The sequence below is a fragment of the Lagenorhynchus albirostris genome, chromosome 1, assembly GCF_949774975.1.
Source record: "Lagenorhynchus albirostris chromosome 1, mLagAlb1.1, whole genome shotgun sequence".
NCBI lineage: Eukaryota > Metazoa > Chordata > Mammalia > Artiodactyla > Delphinidae > Lagenorhynchus > Lagenorhynchus albirostris.
The window spans coordinates 114096415-114118165 of record NC_083095.1 but is presented as its reverse complement, the minus strand read 5'-3'; the positions used below and the strand labels follow the sequence as shown (position 1 = coordinate 114118165).

General features: G+C 43.2%; 1 protein-coding gene and 1 non-coding gene across 3 annotated transcripts in view; both read left to right on the top strand.

Moving 5' to 3' along the window:
* Window positions 1-21751, top strand: part of RAB27A (RAB27A, member RAS oncogene family) — a 74116-nt gene that overhangs the window by 8625 nt on the left and 43740 nt on the right. The gene's annotated exons all lie outside the window — the stretch shown is intronic.
* On the top strand, window positions 16673-16779 carry LOC132505789 (U6 spliceosomal RNA). The gene has a single exon (XR_009535540.1). It is a non-coding gene; the product is annotated as a U6 spliceosomal RNA (small nuclear RNA).

The following is a 21751-nucleotide window of genomic DNA, read 5'->3' as shown; positions in this document are numbered from 1 at the left end:
GCTGAGCCTGTGCGTCCAGAGCCCGTGCTTCGCAACGGGAGAGGCCACAACAGTGAGAGGCCCGCGTACCGCAAAAAAAAAAAAAAAATTCCTCAGTCACTTCCCATTGCAGTTGGTGTAAAATCCAAATGTTCTAACTGGTCTGGAAGAGTCTCCGTGATCTGAGCCCTGTTGACCTCCTTGACCTCAGTTCACCCCTGTGCCTCCATCTTTCAGCCTTATCTACTTCTTTTCTGTTCCTTAAAAATGCCAAGTTCTTTCCTTCCTCAGAGCCTTTATACTTGCCTATAAGTCTTTTCTCTAGATCCTCACCTGGCTGGTCCGTTGCAGCAGAGTAATCCCTGATCACTCTGTTGAAGGTAGTCTCTAGTCAGTCTCTACCCTATTATTACACTATTGTCTTCACAGGACTTGGTACTCTTTGAAATTATTTTATCTCTATCTTCCCTTATTACTGTCTGTGTCTTCCTACTGAATTGTTCTGTCTATGAGAGCAGGGACTTTTTCTGTTTTGTGAACTCTCTATGCTTAGCACCTAGAGTAATGCCTGGAACATGGTAGATGCTAAGGTAATAAATGAATGATAGAGTAACTAGGGAGTTGGTGTTAGAGAAGATTGCCTGACAGATTGTCCTATGTAATTCCTATTTTTTCCTACATTGAGCTTTATTTATTTATTTTTTAAACTTGTTTCTTTTTTAAAAATTAATTAATTAATTAATTGTTGACTGCGTTGGGTCTTCATTGCTGTGTGCGGGCTTTCTCTAGTTGTGGCGAGCGGGGACTACTCTTCCTTGCAGTGCGTGGGCTTCTCATTGTGGTGGCTTCTCTTGCTGCAGAGTATGGGCTCTAGGCGCGCAGGCTTCAGTAGTTGTGGCACATGGGCTCTAGAGCACAGGCTCAGTAGTTGTGGTGCATGGGCTTAGTTGCTCCACAGCATGTGGGATCTTCCTGGACCAGGGCTCGAACCCGTGTCCCCGCATTGGCAGGAGGACTCAACGACTGCTCCACCAGGGAAGTCCTGGACTTTATTTTTTGAACTAAAACTGGAATGCCAGTTTGATACATGAGAAAAGTGCAACTGTTAAGCAGACTAGATTCCCTTCTTTGAAGATGAATGTACTCACTTCCTCTGGTAAAAACTCTGTGGGAAGCAAGTATGAAAGGACAAGGGTACTTGGTAAGCACAGACTCAGACACAGGGACTTAGAAATCAAACAGGTCCAAGAGCTTTAGTGCTGGATGGGGCCTGTAAGATCACCATGGGAATGGTTCCTCAAAACTGGCTGCCCATGAAAATCACACAGGGAACTTTTACTTAAAACATACTCACGCAGGGACTTTCTTGGCGGTCCAGTGGCTAAGACTCTGCGCTCCCAATGCAGGGGACCTGGGTTTGATCCCTGGTCAGGGAACTAGATCCCACATGCCGCAACTAAAGATCCTGCACGCGGCAACAGAGATTCCCGTGTGCCACAACTAAGACCCGGTGCAGCCAAATAAATATTAAAAAAAAAAAAATCAAAACCTAAAAAAACATACACATGCAAAACCACACGTTTTTCAGTCTCTCCTCTGGAGATTTTAATTTGCTATTCTTGGCATTAAGGCTGGGGAATCCATGTTTTATCTAAAATGCTGCTGTAGTGATGGATGGTGCACAGCCAGGTTTGGGAACCAGTGACTGAGCCCACTTCTGTTCCCAGGTGAATACACTGAGAGGTTCAAAGAGATCCCCTGTCTCACTGAGGGGCACCCACCTGGGGAGCTGGGAGATGGCACTCAAATCTCCCAGCTTTCTCTGCGCCTTTCGAAAAATGTAGTGAGAAAGAGTCTCAGGGACAGAGGTGGCACAGCCTTGGAAGTTGTGGGTTTATTACTTTTTTCTTTATGGACATGTAACTAACCAGTCTGGTGTCAAACAGGAAATGCATGTAGCATCGTTTTCCTTTTTGATTACAAACTGTCAGAACAATCTGATTTTAGTGGAGCGATGATCAAAGTGTGGTTCTGGGACCAGCAACACCGGCACCATCTGGGAACTTGTTAGAAATGCAGATTCTCAGCCCCGGCCCAGAACTACTGATTCTGAAACTCTGGAGATGGCCCAGCAGTCTGTATTTTCAAGCCATCCAGATAATTCTGATGCCCACTGAAGCTTGAGAACCACCATCACAGGCACTTTTTACAACCCAACCATTGGTTAAAGAAGCTGGCCTCGGCCTTTTAGTTGGTGACGCATTAACATGCAGGACTTAAGCTAGCCATCTGCTTTCCTTGGTGAAGTTTGTTCAAAATAGGGACTTTTGTTATAAATCTTCATTAGACTGCTACACAAGAAAGGGGGGGGATGGGTTAATACTTGTTGAACACCTGCTGCATGTGAGGCTCTGTGCTGGAAGCTATTACCTGTTGTCTCATTTAATTCTCACAACCATCCTGCTCGGTAGGTATTATTATCCCTGTTTTACAGATTTGGAGTCTTGAGGTTGGTGGAGGTTAAACGTGGTCTTTCCTCTGGGTTATTTGCCCAGAGATGGTTGTGCGCTTTGCTGTCTGTGGTCTCCACTCAAACCTCTTTATGCACAATCAGGAGTCCTCTGGGAATCTTGTTATAAATGCACATTCCCTAGCCATCCTCTCAGAGATCCTCATTCAGGGGCCTGGGTGGATTTTCTTCAGGTGCTCCAGGTGATTCTGCTGCCAGTGGGCATCAGACCATACTTGGAGAGTTCTCTTCTGGATCCAATCACTCTTGCTTCAATAGTTGGACCAGATGTCTCTCAAGGCTCCTTGGAGGTTCTGTGGTTCGCCAGTGTTTTGCTCACAGGCCTTGGGCACTGGGTGGGGGCACTGGCAGAAGAAGTATGAGCATGGGAGGTGGGAGCTTGGGAGCCTGGACAGAGAAGTCTCTTACATGCCTGGTTGTTCATGCTCTCTGCTGCCTTAGAGTGCCCAGGCCATGTCTTGGCTTTGAGTAACTTGTGATCCTTTCAGTTATCTACCCCAAATCGTGCAAATTTTCTTATAGCAACTTCTCTTATAGCAACTTCGCCCTTGTGTTGGTGGACTGCCCTGATGTGAGCAATTTCCTTTGGCTTTTGAGGTCAGAATGGCATTTCATCTGTTTGTCGATAAGATCCCTTATTTTTCAGGCATAGAATGGACATATTTAGTGAATGAATTGTTAATCCATTAGGAGACAATGATTTGGTGCCATTATGAAGGAAAAAAGTGAGATGCAAATTAAAAAAGAATTTCATCATGTCTGATGTCCTTCTTTGCGAGTTGGAATGCTGATTTCTATCCAGAAGTTTAGAAGCAACTACTAACATAAGTACTAACATAAGTACCCCAGGGCTTCTGTAGTAGAAAAGATGCATGGAGAAGTCAACGTTGTTGAAATATTACATTTCTTTAACAAGTCTTAGTCCCTGAAACAAATTGTGTAGGAAAAGGGTGGAAGGAAATTCATGAAAGCAAACATTTCAGCTTCCTGGGATCCACTGTATATAAGGTTAATTATTTTTCCAGTAAGAAAATAACCAAGGTACAGGTTAAGTTTCTAAGGATAATTTATTTTGCCACTGATACCAGAGTTGGTAATAACAATAGGTAACTGAGTCCAGTAGCTAGAGCTATCATTTATTGAGAGCTTACTATGTGTCAGGAATTATATGAACATTCTCTCACTTAATCCTCAATAGACTTTCAAAGTAAATATTATCCTTCATTTTACAGCTGATGAAACAGGCTCAGAAGGATTAAGTAATTTAACCAGTGCTGGGACTGGGGTTTCCAGGTATGCAGGACTTTCGGTGCTAAAACGCAGTCCCAGGTAAACTGGGATGGTTGGTTTCCCTGAGTGTCACCCAGCTCACTGACCTACAGTTGATAGAAAGTAAGCCCAAAGGGTTCTGAATTGTCAGATAGATGATTCGTATATGGAAATGTGCAGATTTGCCCCACAGAGAGACCGTCAGAACATTTTGTGGTGCCCATTTTTCTCCATTTTATACATAATTCTAATCTTGGTTATTTGGTTTCCATGTGCCTTGTCAATTAGAAGCCGCACATTGGCGGGGGAAGGGGTGACCCTAGAAAGGCACACTGATTATTGTGGTGAGGGACAGCTGGCTAACTGACAGAGAAGGTGAGGACAGGGAGAATGAAATGTAAACTAAAAAAAGACAAAATCAATACAGTGTCAGGAGGCTTTTATTATAGGGGCAAACATACCTTAATAAGAATAGCTACTTTTGAACATTTACTATGTGCCAAACACTGTTTTAAGCACTTTATAGGTATTACATAATTCAATTTTTACAAAATAATCCTGTTATTATCCTGGTTCCACAGATGAGGAAACTGAGGCACAGAGAGGTTAAGTAACTTGCTGAAGGTCACACAGCCAGTGAATGGTAAAGCTGAGATTCAGAGCCAGGCAGCCTGTCTCCAGGGCCCAGATCCTCAGCATCCTGTTTCCGTGTAGGCCCTAGATCCTGAGGATGTAGCACACGTCAGAGGTGTTTATTGTGATGGCCTGACTCATCCAAGAAAAAAAAATTTAAGCTTGGGCATTAAATTTCATTTTGTATTAATTAATTTTAAAGATTTTATCAGGGCATAGTTCTACAAGGCCTGTTAGGAGAAGCCATCCGAGCCCCCGCCCCCAGTTCATTTCCTGCTCCCCAGAGTCAACTGCTTTCAGTTCTTGCAATGAATTGACTCTTGCTGGTTGTCATATCCCCTGTCTCTAAATGACGTACTTATATTTCTATGGCCGGTTTTTCAGTTTGAGGCATTATCTGTTGATGCTTTACTATGGAAGAAGAGAATTTTAGCTTGTTTTTCTACCTATACCCCTACCACACACGTGTACCATTTCCATCTCCTCCTTCTCCCAACAGGTACAACAGAGTTTTAGCTAGATTGACATGTCATGGGCTCCTTTGTATCTTTCAGCGTCCCTCCTGGGTTGGGCAGATTCTCCCCAGAAGACCATTTGAACCCACCTGCCTGTGGAGTATGCCTGCCTTCTGGAAGTCCAGTGTGTAGGTGAGGGTGGAGGTGTCTTCATACTTAGCAACTTCTCAGTGCCTCCCCCTGCCTCCACTGAAGTTGGTATGACTCAGAGACCCTCTGAGAGTCTGGTACTCGGAGTTTTACTCTCTCCAGAGAATAAACCTTCGACTACTGCCAGAGCTGGAGGAGTCACAAGGCTGGCAAGGGTGGGACTTGGGGGTGTAAACAGACTTCCACCATTTTTAGCCCCACTTTACCCTCTCCCCTCCCTCAGAGGTGTTTGGGGCCCCAACTGCCTAAGCCTTTCTGGAGATTCTGTGATGAGTTGCTTGTTGGCTTTCTCTAACGGCAGGTAAAGAGTCTGCTTTCCTGGGTCTGCTAATCGATTACCTCTTGTTCATCTATTCAATACTTTCTAGCTTCCAACATTTTCTTCCTGTTGTTTCCACTTACGTTCTCTTTGTTTTTGTAAGTTTATGTCTATAAGCAATAGAATTCTCTTCCTTGTTATACTAGTGAGATTTGGGGAGGGAATAGAACTAAATGTATTTAGTGTGCCATCTGTATCCTGAAGCCTGAGAGACATTTGAGAAAGCTTTCAATGCAAAGTGGTCTAAAAAAAGGTTGTGTTGCTCTAAGACTTATAGTTCTATGAAAAATGGGGTTGTTGAAGTTTTACTTGCTACTGAAAGTGTCGTTCTAGGACTAGGAGCATCATTGTTACCTGGGTATCACCTGGGTGCTCCTTAGAAATGCAGAATCCTGGGCCCTACCCAGACCTATTGAATCAGAATTAGCATTTTAACAAAATCCTAAGATTCCTAAGAACCCTGAAGGCTGAGAAGTCCTAACATGAAACTTTACTCAGCTTCTACTGTAATTTAGAATAAGCTAACTGTAATGAATTTTAATCTGGGATTTAAACATTTTGGTACATTCCCTTAATAAATTATTCTCCACATTCTAGAGGTTGCTGTGAGAAAAGAGGAGTATATAAGTTTTCCTTTATAAACCACATAAACCAAAAATTCCGTGTCATTTACCAGATGATGTCAGACTGGTTATGTTCAGTCTTTTTCAGTTGCTTACATTTCAGGTTGGTGATGGGATCGTGTAGATTGTATCGGTGGAGTCTTCAGTCACGCTTTGAGTGGTCAAAGTGAGCGGGTGGCTTCCCCTAGAGGCAAAGGATAGAGTGATTCGTTTTATGCCCAGCATCTATCCCAGTGACAGGCTTGTCTTCAGCTAGTGATTTGTGGGACGGGTGAGTCAGATAAGACACAATTCCTGTCTTCAAGATATTCAGGGACTTCCCTGGCGGCCCAGTGGTTAAGACTCCGTGCTTCCACTGCGGGGGAGCACGGGTTTGATCCCTGGTTGGGGAACTAAGACCCCACAGGCCGCGCAGCACGGCCAAGAAAAAAAAAAAAAAGATATTCACCAACCAGCAAGAAATAAATTGGATAATTACCATCCAGGGTTAACCTGTTCTAGGAAGAGTGAGCACAGAGAAGGGGCATCTAATGCAGCATTACTGGCAGAAGAAGGAGCCGAAGGACTAAGTCTCTAGGTGAGTTTAGAGCAGGTGCCCTCTGGGGAGTGTATCAGAATCACCTGAAGGGCTTGTTGGCCACCCCCATCCTTAGAATTTCTGATCCCATAGGCCTGGGGTGGACCCACGAATGTGCATTTCTAACAGTTTCCCAGATGCTGCTGATGACTGCCGTCCCACTTTGAAAATCACTGGTTTAGAGAATTACAACTAGTTGTGGTGGCTGGAGTCAGGAGGCAGGGATGACAAAGAAGGCAGAGGCCTAAGGAGTGGGATGCCACTGCGGAGGTGGTGGGGAGCTGTTGGCTGGCTTTACAGAGGACAGTGATGGACACCCACTTACCTTTTGGAAAGATCACTTTGGCTGAGGCGTGGAGGATGGATCCGTGGGGGGGCCCAGTTGGGGGCCAGAAAGCCGAACGTGTGGTTGATTGTAGCCATCCAATGAGAAATGATAAACACTTGGAATAAAGGCAAGAGGAGGGAGGAGCCCTAGAACTTGGTGGCTAATGGAAGTGGGAGGAGCCACTGAGGGCCAGTCAGATGTCTGGCTGGGTGTGTGTTCGGACTGTGTTACTCAAGACACAGGAGGAGAGGAGGGTCTGAAGCGGGGTCTGGAGAGGAGAGCACAGGAGGTAAGTGGAGGGCAGGACATGTTGAATTTAAGATGCCGGCAAGATATCTGGGTAGACCGCGCGGTAGAGAGTTTCCCTCGTGAGTCTGGAGGCCGGAGTGAGAGGTGTGGGAAGTCCCGTCACTTCTGCCACTTAACACTGATCTCCCGTGGTGTTTGTTTGGATCAGGCCTTGTATTTGTAAAGAAACAGTATTAATATAAACCTTCAGGGCCTTGAGAACGCAATCCCTTTAAAGATGTCTTTTCAAGAAACATCTAATTTTTTGATGGGAGGAAAAAGAAAAAGTTGAAGTGTGAGTCTTCTAGCGTTGGAAGGCGGTTAATACAGCCACCTTCTGTCTGAGAGACCAGGAGATTGGGTTTTAGTAAAAACTTGAAAGGGGCAAAGTCACTTGACTGGTTTGCAGGCCATATGACGAACAGCTGAGACTAATTAGCTGGATTGTGGGTTTTTACAGAGATGCCTGATTTTGAAAGTTGATGGAGCAAATTGCTTTTCAAAAGACTCTTTTGAAAAACTTTTACAAGTAGGCGATTCTGACTTTCACATCTTTGTATTAGACAAAAAGTAACTTTTTAGAAGAGGACATGTGATTCCAAGTTCTCTAATTGTTGAAGTATTGGGAACGCCAGTCTCTACAGTTTTAGGAAAATTAACCAGCGATTTATACTTTATCAAGGTATGCTTTTGCTTTTTTTGGTGGTGGGGAGGGAGGTAGAGTTCTGCCATGCCAATTTTCAAGTACTTAAAACACGTGCAATTTAACATAAAATGCCACTGCACATGTTAATTTTTTTTTTAAACAAAGACTTCAAGACATCTGCTAAATTTCTTGGGTTTAGTTTGAAAAGTGCATTTTCAGTTACCAGAGAGTGAGTGTGAATACTGACTGCATTCTTCCTTTCTTTTCTGTACTTTAACAAAGTAACAGAGGCTTTTATTCTCAGATAATATGTTGAATAAGAGAGCCGATTATGGAATTGAATTGCTCTAAGAGTCTCGCTCATCCTCTGAGCATTTTATCCACAACAGTTCAAGCTTATTGGGATTTTGTTTTCAATATTGTTAGTAGCTCTAGTGGAGGATTATATAAGCATGTGTTTTAGTATAAGGTGTATTTCTTCTGCCAGTTAAATTTGCCTTCAAATTATTAATTTTGTGATGTTTGGAAACAGCATTGTGAGGAAAGGTCCATCTATTTTAGAGGTGCTTAGTGATAGTATGCAGGAATGAAAGATCTGGGTGATGAGTATGATGGGGTATCTTATTATACAATTCTCCCTACTTTTAGATATGTACCAGTTTGCTGGGACTGCCATAACAAAGTGTCACAGACTGTGTAGCTTAAATAACAGAAATTTCTTGTCTCAGTCCTGGAGCCTAGAAGTCTGAGATCAAGGTGTTGGCAGGGCTGGCTCCTTCTGGGGGCTCTGAAGGAAGGGTCTGTTCCAGGCCTCTCTCCTTGGCTTGTATATGGCTGTCTTCTCCCTCTGTCTCTTCTTGTCATCTTTCTTTTCTGTGTGTCTCTGTTCAGAAATCTTATTATAGGGACACCAGTCACACTGGATTAGGGCCCACCCTAATGACCTCTTTTTCATTTGATACCCTCTCTAAGGACCCTCTTCCAAATCAGGTCATGTTATGAAGTACTACGAGTTAGGACTTCAACATATGAATTTTGGGGGAACACAATTCAACTCATAACAGATAAATCTGAAAGATTTCATTACATCACACTTTGCCTCCCCGTGCATGCAATAGGTATTTATTAAGCCAAGTGCCTAGACTGTGTTGGGTGTTGAGTGTGTGAAGATAAATAAGACACGGTCTCTGCCCACTAACATTGGTTTAATCATATGTATGGATCTAACTTCGTGCGTGTGCGTTCACTTATCTCTTCCATTGAGTCGGGGCCACTTTCACTGTTGGGTGTCCCTGGAGACACAATCAGCATCTTGGCACAAGGGCACCTGGAAGGGCTCCCTTGCTCCGGAACACCCTCAGGATAGGTGAGGAGAGTAGAAGGACCCTTAACATTCATCTAGTCTGACCTCCTCATTTCACAAATGAAGAAACCGAGGCTTCAAAGTGCTCAAGTCATTTGGCTGACGAGTGTCAGAGCCAAGGCAGTGTCCTGACTTCCACCCCAGTACATCATTTTGTTTTCTTGGTCACAGTTCATGCTTTCACCTAGGAGTGAACCCAAAGTCTCACCAGAAATCAGGTGAGAGGGGGACTTCCCTGGTGGTCCAGTGATTAGGGCTCTGCACTTCCACTGCAGGGGACCATCCCTGGTTGGGGAACTTAGATCCTGCATGCTACGTGGTGTGGCAAAAAAAAAAAAAAAAAAAAAAAAAATCCCATGAGAAAGAGACTTGATAAAAAGCCGACATTCTCTGTTGAGATTCTTCTAAGTACCAAAAAAAAAAAAGTTTTGGGGAGGAGTGTTTATTCATGAGGGCATTTCATCCATAGACTGTCCATTTTGTAGTTAATACATCCCAAAGGAGTTTGCTCCCACCTTGGTTAGTTTCTCTGTCTCTTTCCGCTTTCCCTTTATTCTTTCCAGGCACAGTGTTCAGTAACCCAGCAGCCATTAGAGTACAAACAACATTTTTTCTTCTTTCTTGCTGCTGCTGCCGCCCACAAGACAGGAACTGTGGTAGAAAGAGAATGCTGATGCAACCTTACCGGCCAGCAGGATAGCGCCATGGGAACCAGGACCTGCGCCTGTTTGGCAGGGCTGGGAGCCCAGAGCTGCCTCTGCCACTGTTTCAGCATCTGCCCTTTCCAGTCCCTCAGTACCTGAGTGCTCACGGAGGACATGCTCCCCACTTCCCTCTGTTGCTCTTCTCTCTTTTGCTGTCATTCCCTTCTTCCTCCCTAGGAACCTGGTTGATTTATAGCTTGAGCCAGGGTGCAGCATATGTGATAGCTGATGAGTCATGGAACAGGCCCATTAAAAACAAAAGCTGATTTTTGCAGAAGCCATCGTTCTCTGGGGCTGTCTTTGCAAGAGGACACCTTCCTGCTTTCTCCGGCGCTCCCGGTGTTGCTGTGGCGTGGCCGGGGCCCTGCCCTCTTGGCAGAGCAGAGGCTGGGTTCGGTGGGGGTTGGAGGGTAGGGAGGTGATGAGATGAGGGCGCTGCGTGAGAGGTGAGCTCGCATTGCTGCTGCTTCTCTGGAGGCAGGAGCCACTTGGCTCAAACACAGATGCAAATCATCCAAGAGCTGAGAGCATCGATTTTGTTGGGCTTCTCTTCTCCCTGATGTCGTCTGTAAAGGGGTCCTTTATTGTAAGTGCTGGATTTATCACTCAGCAAATATTGAATGGATCCTCTGCTTTCACAAGAAGGAGAGAGGCCAGACGGCTTTAAGCTGGCACCTCTGTGCGGTGGTGACTGACCCAGCCTATGGACTGTCGTTTGAAAAATGTCCTTCCTAGTGTCCTTGGATCTCTCTGGCTGAGCCTTAACATTTTGGCTCTTCACTCTAAAAGGCCATCTTATCTCTCCCATTTTCTCAGTAAATCAACTGTGTTGATGGCTTTACAATCCGTCGTGTTAACCCTTGTTTTTCTTTTGAGCCCTGTTTCTGTTTTCCACTTGCCAATTAAACACAACTCCCTGGATGTCCCTGAGACATGAGGGACATTTAATTGGTCTTGTCCCATACAGTATAACGTAGTAGTTGAGAGTGTGTCTGGGTTCAAATCTTGGCTTTGCCTTTTATTGGCTGTGTGACCTTGGAGAACTTACTTAGCCTTTCTATGCATGAGTTTTTTCTCATCTGTAAATTAGAGAATTCATAGGGTTGTGAAGCTCTAATGAGTTAATATGTTAAAGGGCTTAGTAGTCAGTGAGTGTTACTTGTAATCATCTCAAACCAGCTTTTCCTCTCTTAGTTAATGATAATACCTTTCATTCAGTTTTGGTTATCTTTAACTCCTATACCAGTCAGTTAAGAAATTATACTGATTTTCTGCCTCCTAAATCTATCTTGAATTATTCCCTTCTTCTTCATCCCACTGTCACCAACACATTGTCACTCACTGTCTCTCCTCATAGCTTCCTGGTCCTCTGTGTATTCCCAGTCTCCATGTGGCTGCCAGAAAGATCTTTCTAAGACAGAGACCTTGTGTTCCTCCTCTTCGTAAAAGCCTGTAGTGGCTTTCCATTGCCCAGAGGACAACACAAGACTTCCTAGTGCCGTATAAGAGTCCTTTCAGGCCCAGGTCCCAACTCTCTCCCATCTTTTCAGCCTGTTGGGACACCTCCTGTCGCCTCCCCGTGCAGCCCTATAGCGGCATGCATCTGCTGAGGTCCCCTAAGTGCATCGTAGCCTTTTCCCTCTTAGACCTTTGCAAGTGCAAATGCTCTTTCCCAACTCCCACCCTCCCATTCAGTCACCCCAGCACCTGCTCCCTTCTCATGGCTCTAAACCTGGCCTGTGTTTTGTACTTCGAATGTCAGACAGCCCTTACCTAATTCCATCAAAACTCGGTTACACCTTTCGGATTGGCATCTGTGATCATTTTGGTTGATGGTTTCCATGATCTTTAAAGGATAATGCTTATTTGACATATGAGGTGAAGTCCTTTACCACATCATATGTGAACTGTGTAATTTTTGTTCATTCACATTTGTCACTTGCGTCTCTGTGTGCTGATGTAAGTCCTTGGCTCAGGTGACCCTCTGTGAGGCGGCATAGTGGGCTCCCCTCCCCTCTGGCCCCCTCTGGCCCAGACCTCCTGGCTGCCCAGCGTTGTGTGCATATTTCTGTAACATTCTTGTTCCACTGCATTTTCATTGTTCATTTCCATGTACAGCGCTTCTATTAGACCGTTGCTTTTCTAGTGCCTTGTTCTAGGTGCTTAACATAGTGATGAGCGCAGGGCCTGTTCTCAGTGCTAACTTATTACAGGCATGATGTTTGAACTGATCTGCTCATCAGCCACGACCTGAATTTCTATCATTCATACCAGGCTCTCCCTCCTCAGTGTCTTCAGGCTTTGCTGGTATATCTTTGGCTCATTGGTGTAGGACAGTCCACTTGTCAAATTTTATTTAAAATTATTAACACCTTTTGGATTGATATTTATATATCATTTTGCATTTAGTTCTGGTTATATTTAAGGACATTTGGTGTATGTATATTTCTTGGGAAATACTTCCGTATCTGTCACAGCCATTCTCCACATCATCCTATCCTTTATAATTTTTCTGATTTTGCATTTGCCTTTTTTGTTTTTTTGGTGGTGCCTCATGGCATGCGGGATCTTAGTTCCCTGACCAGGGATCAAACCCGCGCTTCCTGTAGTGGAAGCACGGAGTCTTAACCACTGGACCATCAGGGAAGTCCCTGCATTTGTTTGAGCCAAGTTTTCCTTTATTTATTTATTTATATAAATTTCTTGAGCCAAGTTTTCCTTTATTTATTTATTTATATAAATTTACTTATTTATTTTCCGCTGCGTCGGGTCTTCGTTGCTGCCCGCTGGCTTTCTCTAGTTGCGGCAAGCGGGGGCTACTCTTTGTTGCGGTGCACGGGCTTCTTGTTGCGGTGGCTTCTCTTGTTGTGGAGCATGGGGTCCAGGCGCAAGGGCTTCAGTAGTTGTGGCACGTGGGCTCAGTAGTTATGGCTTGCGGGCTCTAGAGCGCAAGCTCAGTAGTTGTGGTGCACAGGCTTAGTTGCTCCACAGCATGTGGGATCTTCCCGGACCAGGGATCGACCTGTGTCCCCTGCTATGGCAGGCGGATTCTTAACCACTCTGCCACCAGGGAAGTCCCCCCAATTTTTCCTTTAAAGCCACTTAAAAGTGTGTTAAAAAAAATAGATTGCCATCGAGTCTAGTTTTTATAGTTCTGAAAAGTGTTTAAAAAGTAAAAGTGATTGTTTATAGAAATCACAGAATGAAGATAGACTGTTCTTTGTTTTGTTTTGTTTTTGTTTTTATGGTGTTAGAAAACTTACTGCTGGCAATGGCCCTGGGGCTCCTTGGAGTCAGGTGCGAATTATAATTCTGTATAGTCTTGTGATGTTTAATTTACTTTTCTTAGGATGAAAGACTCTAGAAGTTTGTTTGAGAGCTACTTGCTGATTTCTATTTAACTGCCCTTTTTCATCTAACATCCCTGGTAAAATAGGTGTATTTCATGGAGTTAAATACAGACTTTAGTATAATTGTATAGGCCAATTGAAAAACAAAAAAAAAACTTGGCAGTTTTTTCAAAAGTGCATCCTAAATAATTAGCCAGAGTTTAGAAATGTACCTTCAACTTCTTTAATTTTAAAATGAAGATGTCACCTTTTTTAAAATTTTTTTATTTTTTAAATTTATTTTGGCTGTGCTGGGTCTTTGTTGCTGCGTGGGTTTTTTCTAGTTGCGGTGAACAGGGGTTACTCTTCGTTGCGGTGCATGGGCTTCTCATTGCGGTGGCTTCTCTTGTTGCGGAGCATGGGCTCTAGGCGCGCAGGCTTCAGTAGTTGTGGCACGTGGGCTCAGTAGTTGTGGTGCATGGGCTTAGTTGCTTTGCGGCATGTGGGATCTTCCCGGACCAGTGCTTGAACCCGTGTCCCCTGCATTGGCAGGTGGATTCTTATCCACTGCACCACCAGGAAAGTCCAAGATGTCACCTTTTTTTTTTTTTAATTTTTTAATTTTTTGCGGTACGTGGTTCTCTCACTGTTGTGGCCTCTCCTGTTGCGGAGCACAGGCTCCGGACGTGCAGGCTCCGGACGCGCAGGCTTAGCGGCCATGGCTCACGGGCCCAGCCGCTCCGCGGCATGTGGGATCTTCCCGGACTGGGGCACGAACCCGTGTCCCCAGCATCGGCAGGCAGACTCCCAAGCACTGCGCCACCAGGGAAGCCCCAAGATGTCACCTTTTAAAAAGTGATAAGATCACATTTAAAAAAAATTTTATTGGATTATAGTTGATTTACAATGTTGTATTAGTTTCAGGTGTACAGCAAAGTGATTCAGTTATACACATATTCATTCTTTTTCAGATTATTTTCTCATATAGGTTTTCATAGAATACTGAGTAGAGTTCTCTGTGCTATACAGTAGGTCCTTGTTGGTTGTCTATCTCATATATAGTAGTGTGTGTATGTTAATCCCAAGCTCCTGATTTATCCCCCACCTTTCCGCTTTGTTAACCATAAGTTTGTTTTCGATATCTCTAAGTCTGTTTCTGTTTTGTAAGTAAGTTCATTTGCATCATTTTTAAAAATTAGATTCCACATATGAGTGTTATCATATATTTGTCTTTGAATTACTCCTCTTAGTATGATAATCTCTAGGTCCATCCGTGTTGCTGCAAATGGCATTATTTTGTTCTTTTTTAATGGCTGAGTAATATTCCATTGTATATATGTACCACATCTTGTTTATCCATTCCTCTGTCGATGGATATTTAGGTTGCTTCCACATCCTGGCTATTGTAAATAGTGCTTCTATGAACATTGGGATGCATATATCTTTTCGAATTATGGTTTTCTCTGGATGTATGCCCAGGAGTGGGATTATTGTATCATATGGTAGTTCTATTTTTAGTTTTTTGTTTGTTTGTTTTTGCAGCACGCGGGCCTCTCACTGTTGTGGCCTCTCCCGTTGCGGAACACAGGCTCCAGACGCGCAGGCTCAGCGGCCATGGCTCACATGCCCAGCCGCTCCGCGGCATGTGGGATCTTCCCAGACCGGGGCACAAACCCATGTCCTCTGCATCCGCAGGTGGACTCTCAACCACTGCGCCACCAGGGAAGCCCCTACTTTTAGTTTTTTAAGGAACCTCCATGCTGTTCTCTGTAGTGGTTGTACCAGTTGACATTCCCACCAACAGTGTAGGAGGGTTCCTTTTTCTCCACACCCTCTCCAGCATTTATTGTTTGTAGACGTTTTGCTGATGGCCATTCTGACTGGTGTGAGGTGATAACCTCATTGTAGTTTTGATTTGCATTTCTCTGATAATTAGTGATGTTGAGCATCTTTTTATGTGCTTTTTAGCCATCTATATGAAAAGCACATTTTTTGACTAGTAGAGGGAGATGGCAGATTGGGTGGGATCTAGTGCATAACAAGAGAGGTATAGTAAGGCAAGAAAGATGAGGAACCTGTTTCCTACTCACTGTCACCGTCTTTTCTCCAAGTATCTGGGGAATACATTGACTTTTTTCTTTAAACCGTAGCCTTCAGGGTGAGTCACACAGTTGTGTGTGTGTACGGGCAGTGGGGTGGGATGAGGGGAGAGTATGCATGAGGGTCTTTGGATCTTTCAGCTTTTCTGTTCTCTCCTGTTCTACACTGTTGGGCTGTAGAATGCTTTCCCCCCAGGGAATCCCAGCTTTAATGTCCTATTCAGGGCAAATTACTTAGAGAACTTCTCCATCTCCAGACACCAAACCCTTTGTACACTTCCTCTCAGAACCTACCTCACCTGTATCTAGGTTAGGTGTTAATCTCATGTGCTCCTTCCATTATGCCAGCCATAGGTACTAACCACACTTGGAGTCCTGCTTCCGTGGTCAGTGTTCTCCGTTAGATGGTAAATTTGGCGGGGGGGGGGGCAGGTGCTGTATCTGTCTTATTTGCATTTCTGTCACCTTGCACAGTGTTTGCCTGTGGTGGGCACTCAACTATTAAATGAATGAACAAAACAAACAGATAATAACCCCTCATTAAAACAGAACCTGTCCAGTCTTTTCTAGAGGTATAACCTCCCTTGATGCAGCATTCCACAAATCAGATTTGTACATCCTGTTTTAAGCAAAAGGAAATAACTATATTTTCCCCTCTATCCTCAGATTGTACAAATTAGATGATCATTGTGGCTGGTCTGGTTTAGGTTCGGAACCAAGGTTTTGAGGCATGGGCTGGCCCCTTTGGCTGGTAGTGTTGAATTGCAAAATATATATAAGCGTCACTTTTTATCTCTCTTAAGATGCTTACCATTTTTGAAATCTGTCACCCTCATTGCTAGGTTTTATAATTGGGGGAGCGCTTGAACCCCAGTACTTAAAGTCCAACATAGTACTGAAAAGAAATTCAAAAGACAACTAATGATTTTCTGATATTTCTCTAGGGAGTAAAAGACTATTTCAGTTGAAAACTTTCTGTGATAATTACTTCTGTCTCTAACTGACTGCATCTTGAGTGATGTTTTTCTTTTGGCTCCAAGCTAGAGCAACCTATGTACATGTGATGTGTTACATTTGAAGATTGGTTTTGAGTAAATCCTCTCAATTATGTGATACTTATTAGGTATTTCATTTTTTTATTCATTCAAATATTTATTAATGATTCTGAGAACTATAGCCTCCTCTCCTCAGGGATGGACATGGAAGAAACAGTGACTTTGAAAGAGAAGTCTTGGGTAGAGAGTATAGGTAAAGAGGAGAAGTCAGGAAAGTTAGAGAAAAAACTAGAAGAAAGGAAAAATAAAGATCAAAGGCAGAATAGTGCTCGCTTCGGCAGCACATATAGTAAAATTGGAACGATACAGAGAAGATTAGCATGGCCCCGGTGCAAGGATGACACGCAAATTCGTGAAGTGCTCCATATTTTTTTGTTATAAAGCAGAAACTAGCACACCATTGTAAAGCAATTATACTCCAATAAAGATGTAAAAAAAAAAGGCAGAATAATTATAAAAGCTTGTAAATTAACAGATGGAAGGAGAAAAAAACCCACATAATTTTCCCAATAGATTTAGGAACGAAATTTGATAAAATTGATATGCATTCATAATACTCATTCTTAGAAAACTAGTAATAGATGGTGCACTTCCTTAACCTGATAAGAGTGTGTACCAAAAACCTATAGCAAATGTTATTCATCACAGTGAAACGTTAGAATCAAGACAAGATTTTTATTCAGTACTTCTGGAGGTCCTAACTGGTACAGTAAGACAAGGAATATAAATAAAAGATATAAAGATTAGAAAAGAAATATATAGAATGTGTATATATATATATATGTGTGTGTGTGTATATATATGTACTACATATATATTATATATATTTAAAAGATGTCACTTATAATAGTCACAAAAATATAAAGTACCAGTAAATCTAAAAATGTACAAGGTCTTTATGAAGAGAATTTACTTTGACAACATTTTAAAAGGCGTTAAAGAAGACATAAATAAAGGTAGAGATTATACATTACATGGATAGATTCAATATCATGAATATGTCAGTCTTCTCAATTTGATCTATAGATTTAATGTACTCCAAATCAAAATTTCCTTATGGTTTTTGAGGAACTTAGATGGAAGTGTGAAAGGTAAAGGATGTCCACAGTGAGGTAGAGGGGCCTGGTCCTTCCAGATATAAACAATAAATATAAAGCTGTATTATAAAGCCATAGTAGTAGTTAAGACCATATGACATTGGCCCAGGGATAATGAAAATGACCAAAGGAACAGAAGAGAGAGCCATGAAACAGATCTAATCAGATATGGTGACTCACTAGGGAAAGCATAATTTTTCTCAATAAATGGTACTATGATAATTAGGTGTCCTTCTGGGGAAACTAATGAAATTGGATTCCTACATACACCTTAAAAATTCCCACTGGATTGAAGACTTAATGTGAAAGGCAAAATCTTTTAGAAAATAATGTAGAAGAATATCTTTATTACTTTAGGTAAAGAAGGATTTCTTTCATGATATGAAAAGAACTATCTATAAAAGTTTGATAGATATGACTACTGGAAGATTGAGCCATTAAAAAAGTGAAAAGACAAACAACTGGGTCCTACTGTGTAGCACAGGGAACTATATTCAATATCCTGAGATAAACCATAATGGAAAAGAATATAAAAAAGACTCTTTCGCGCTCTCTCTCTCGCTCTCTCTCTCTCTCTACATAAACTGAGTCACTTTGCTGTACAGCAGAAATTAACACAAGATTGCAAATCCAACTATACTTCAATTAAGAAAAAAAAAAGTGAAAAGACAAACCACAAACAGGAAGAAGATATTTGCAACCTCTGTAACTGACAAAGGACCAGTCGCCAGAATATATGAAGAACTCCTTCATAAGACAGGAAAAGACAACCCAATAGAAGAAAAGAAAAAGACAACCCAATAGAAGAAAAAGACATACGAATGTCTTTAAGAAAAAGTCCATAAGAAAAAGACAACCCAATAGAAGAAAAAGGGAAAGGACATGACTATGCTCTTCCACAAGAAGAAATCAAATGGCCAACAAATTAAAAAAAAAAAATTGAATGGCTCAACCACATTAGCAATAAAAGAAATGCTAATTTAGATTACAGTGTGTTACCATTTTGAGAAGTCTGACAATAAAATGTTGGTGAAGATGTGAAGTTGGGAGAGTACAGCAATTATGCCGGGCAACAATTTGGCATTGTCTTGTACTGAATATTATTGAACGCGCACATACCTATGCCCCAGGAATGTCACTCTTTGGTATCTACCCTTCTCCCCTGGTATGTTCTGAATTGGTTCAGATGTGTTGAGACAGTAAACGCTTCTTCTCTCAGGGTTGTTGGGCAGGGCCTGCCATTGCTGGAATGCCCAGATCTGTGGCCTTCGATTATGAGCATTTGACCCAGTTCGTCAAACAAATAGCATGAAAAAGGTTGCCAAACAATTTCCTGGAGAAGCTCTTGCTGGCATGCATCAGGAGACGGTGCACGTGCATATTTATAGAAGTGTTGTTTTATTTTAAATGAGAACAAAAACATGGGGGACATGGTCTAGTTAGCTAATTCTCTTCTGAAAACCCACAGCCATTAAGTAATTAGAAAAGGGTTTGGGCTTGTCATTTCTTAATATCAGCGGTAAAAGTGGTAATTATTTCAAGCCGAGTGAGAGAGGCAGAGAATGAGGCTGAAGGAAAATGATATACCCCTGGCCATTATGTATTTTTATTAACATGTAGTCAGATGGGTGGGATATAGGGTGATGTTTTGAATCTGAATTGGTGCCCTAATAAAGGCTCCCCAAAGGAGAGAACAGTCTAGAGGCAAGGAGATATCCAGCTGTCCTCCTTGACATTTCCCTTTTACTTACTGTCAGATACTAGAGGCATGATGTCTGCACATGAAGTTTCATCACAACAGCAGGGACTTCCCATCATGTCCCATATAATTTAGTTTGAGTGAGAACACCCTGCTGTGATCCTTGGTCTTGTGTGTGTTCCCTCTTCTGTGGTTTGTACAGTCACGGCCTTCTTTTTGGACCTTTCCCTGTTGGCCCCTCTGCCTCTGTCCCAAGGACAGAGATAAATGTGGGACCATAGTGAAAGGGGATGGTTTTCAAGCACTTCTCTGTCATGTGGCTTTGTTGACCCCTAACTCTCGGTCTGTCCCAATCCAATCTCATCATCTTTTCCCTCCAAAAATCTGGTGGCCACCCACAAGAAACTTCTGCCCACTTCAGCTCTCTCCCTTCCCAAACTTCAAATATCCTGTTTCTGTCAGCAGCCCCATTTTGCTGTCTTGGTCACCCCGTTTCATTCTTGGTAGTACTTTCTCTTTGCTGCTTCCTCCTCTACCCAGTGAGGCACTGCATTTTATTATTATTATTTTTTTTTATACTATAACCATTTTATTTACCATCAAGAATCCGCAGATGTCTCTTGGATCTTTTCCATCTCATGCTCATGTCTAGGCTCTCGTCTTTAAGGAGTGAGAGGTGACACGAGGGACAGCTGCCACCATGACCCCATTTAAACGTCTCATGGCTAAACTCTTCAAATGTAGAATGTTTGTGTAGGGAAGAGACCATTGAGTTCAGCCCTCTTATTTCATATTTGAGGAAACAAGGCCTGGAGAAGGGGTGGTGACCCATGCTGGATCACACACAGATGGTAGCAGAGCTGAAACGAGTACCCAGCACACCGACGGGTTCGTTGTCCAGCCTTCTTCAGCTTGCCACATTGCCTCATAAGCATTCCTTTGAATTTATAGCCAGTTTTATAGTTATTTGTGGATTTGTCTTATGTTTCTCTGACTGTAAATTTTGAGGGAAAGAACTATATCGTATTTACATTCGTAGCCCTTGAAGTAGTTAACAGGGCTTCTCAATACTTGTTAAATTGCAGTCAAAACATGTTCTTGCACCAAACATTCCATCTTTCCTACTCACCACCACTGAGCTAAATCTCTTCCAGCTTTGAAGGTGTTCAGCTAAGGCCCTGGTTTCTGCTTGAAGCCTTGGTCAGATTGTGCCCTGTTTCTGACCCCTTGGGGTCTTTAATCCTCCCAGTGATCTTGCTAGATAAACACTCCCATATTGAGGAAACAGGCTGGGAGACGTTACGTGACTTGCCCGAGATCACACAGCTAGGAAGTACGTTGCAGAATCCAGGTGTTCTGACATCAAGCCCATTTCACTTTTTTTTTTTTTTTTTTGTGGTACGCGGGCCTCTCACTGTCGTGGCCTCTCCTGTTGCGGAGCACAGGCTCCGGACGCGCAGGCTCAGCGGCCATGGCTCACGGGCCCAGCCGCTCCACGGCATGTGGGATCTTCCCGGACCGGGGCACGAACCGTGTCCCCTGCATCGGCAGGCGGACTCTCAACCACTGAGCCACCAGGGAAGCCCCCCATTTCACTTTTGATATCCTGGGCTGGGTGACATTTTGCTTCCTGATTATCTTGTCTTATTTGTCCTTTGTTGGAAGTGAGTTCATTTTATTTGCTCATCCCAATTACCAAGTTCTTGAGGGTTCTCATATTTCTCTTGTGCCATTTGTAGTTGCCAACACAGTACTGGGCACATAGAAACTGCTTATCAAATACTGTTGAGTTGAATGCAAATATAATTTAATTTACCAAAAAAGAGCAGCTAGGGACTTCCCTGGTGGCTCAGTGGTCAAGAATCCGCCTGCCAATGCAGGGGACACAGGTTCGAACCCTGGTCCGGGAAGATCCCATATGCTGCAGAGCAACTAAGCCCGTGCGCCACAGCTACTGAGCCTGCGCTCTGGAGCCCGCGAGCCACAACTACTGAGCCCTCGTGCCACAACTACTGAAGCCCGTGAGCCTATTGCCCGTGCTCCGCAACAAAGAGAGGACACTGCAATGAGGAACCCACACACTGCAATGGAGAGTAGCCCCTGCTCGCCAAAACTAGAGAAAGCCTGCGCGCAGCAACGAAGACCCAACACAGCCATAAATAAATAAATAAATAAATAAACTTATTAAAAAAAAAAAAAAGAGCCGCTATCAGTGGAGCTCCAAGACACCTTATGAGTCATTCCTGAATGAAATCAGCAGGGAACAGAGGGAAACAGAGGAAGGAAAAGGCTGTCAGAGAAAGCCAGATGGTAGACACAATTAGCAATTGAGTGACAGCTGGCCTGTTTTAAGTCCAGCGGTGAGGTGTGGAGGGGAAGCGACACACAAGAAGAACAGTCCCGGCAATACGCAAGTTTACTGGGGAGCTGAGGAATGGGAGAGGAGTACTCAGAAGTAGTGTAATACCCGTCCAAGTTAACCAAGATAAAGCACTCATACATATTGAGAAAACATTGGTTAAAGGAATATCCAGAGCATGATGTGGCC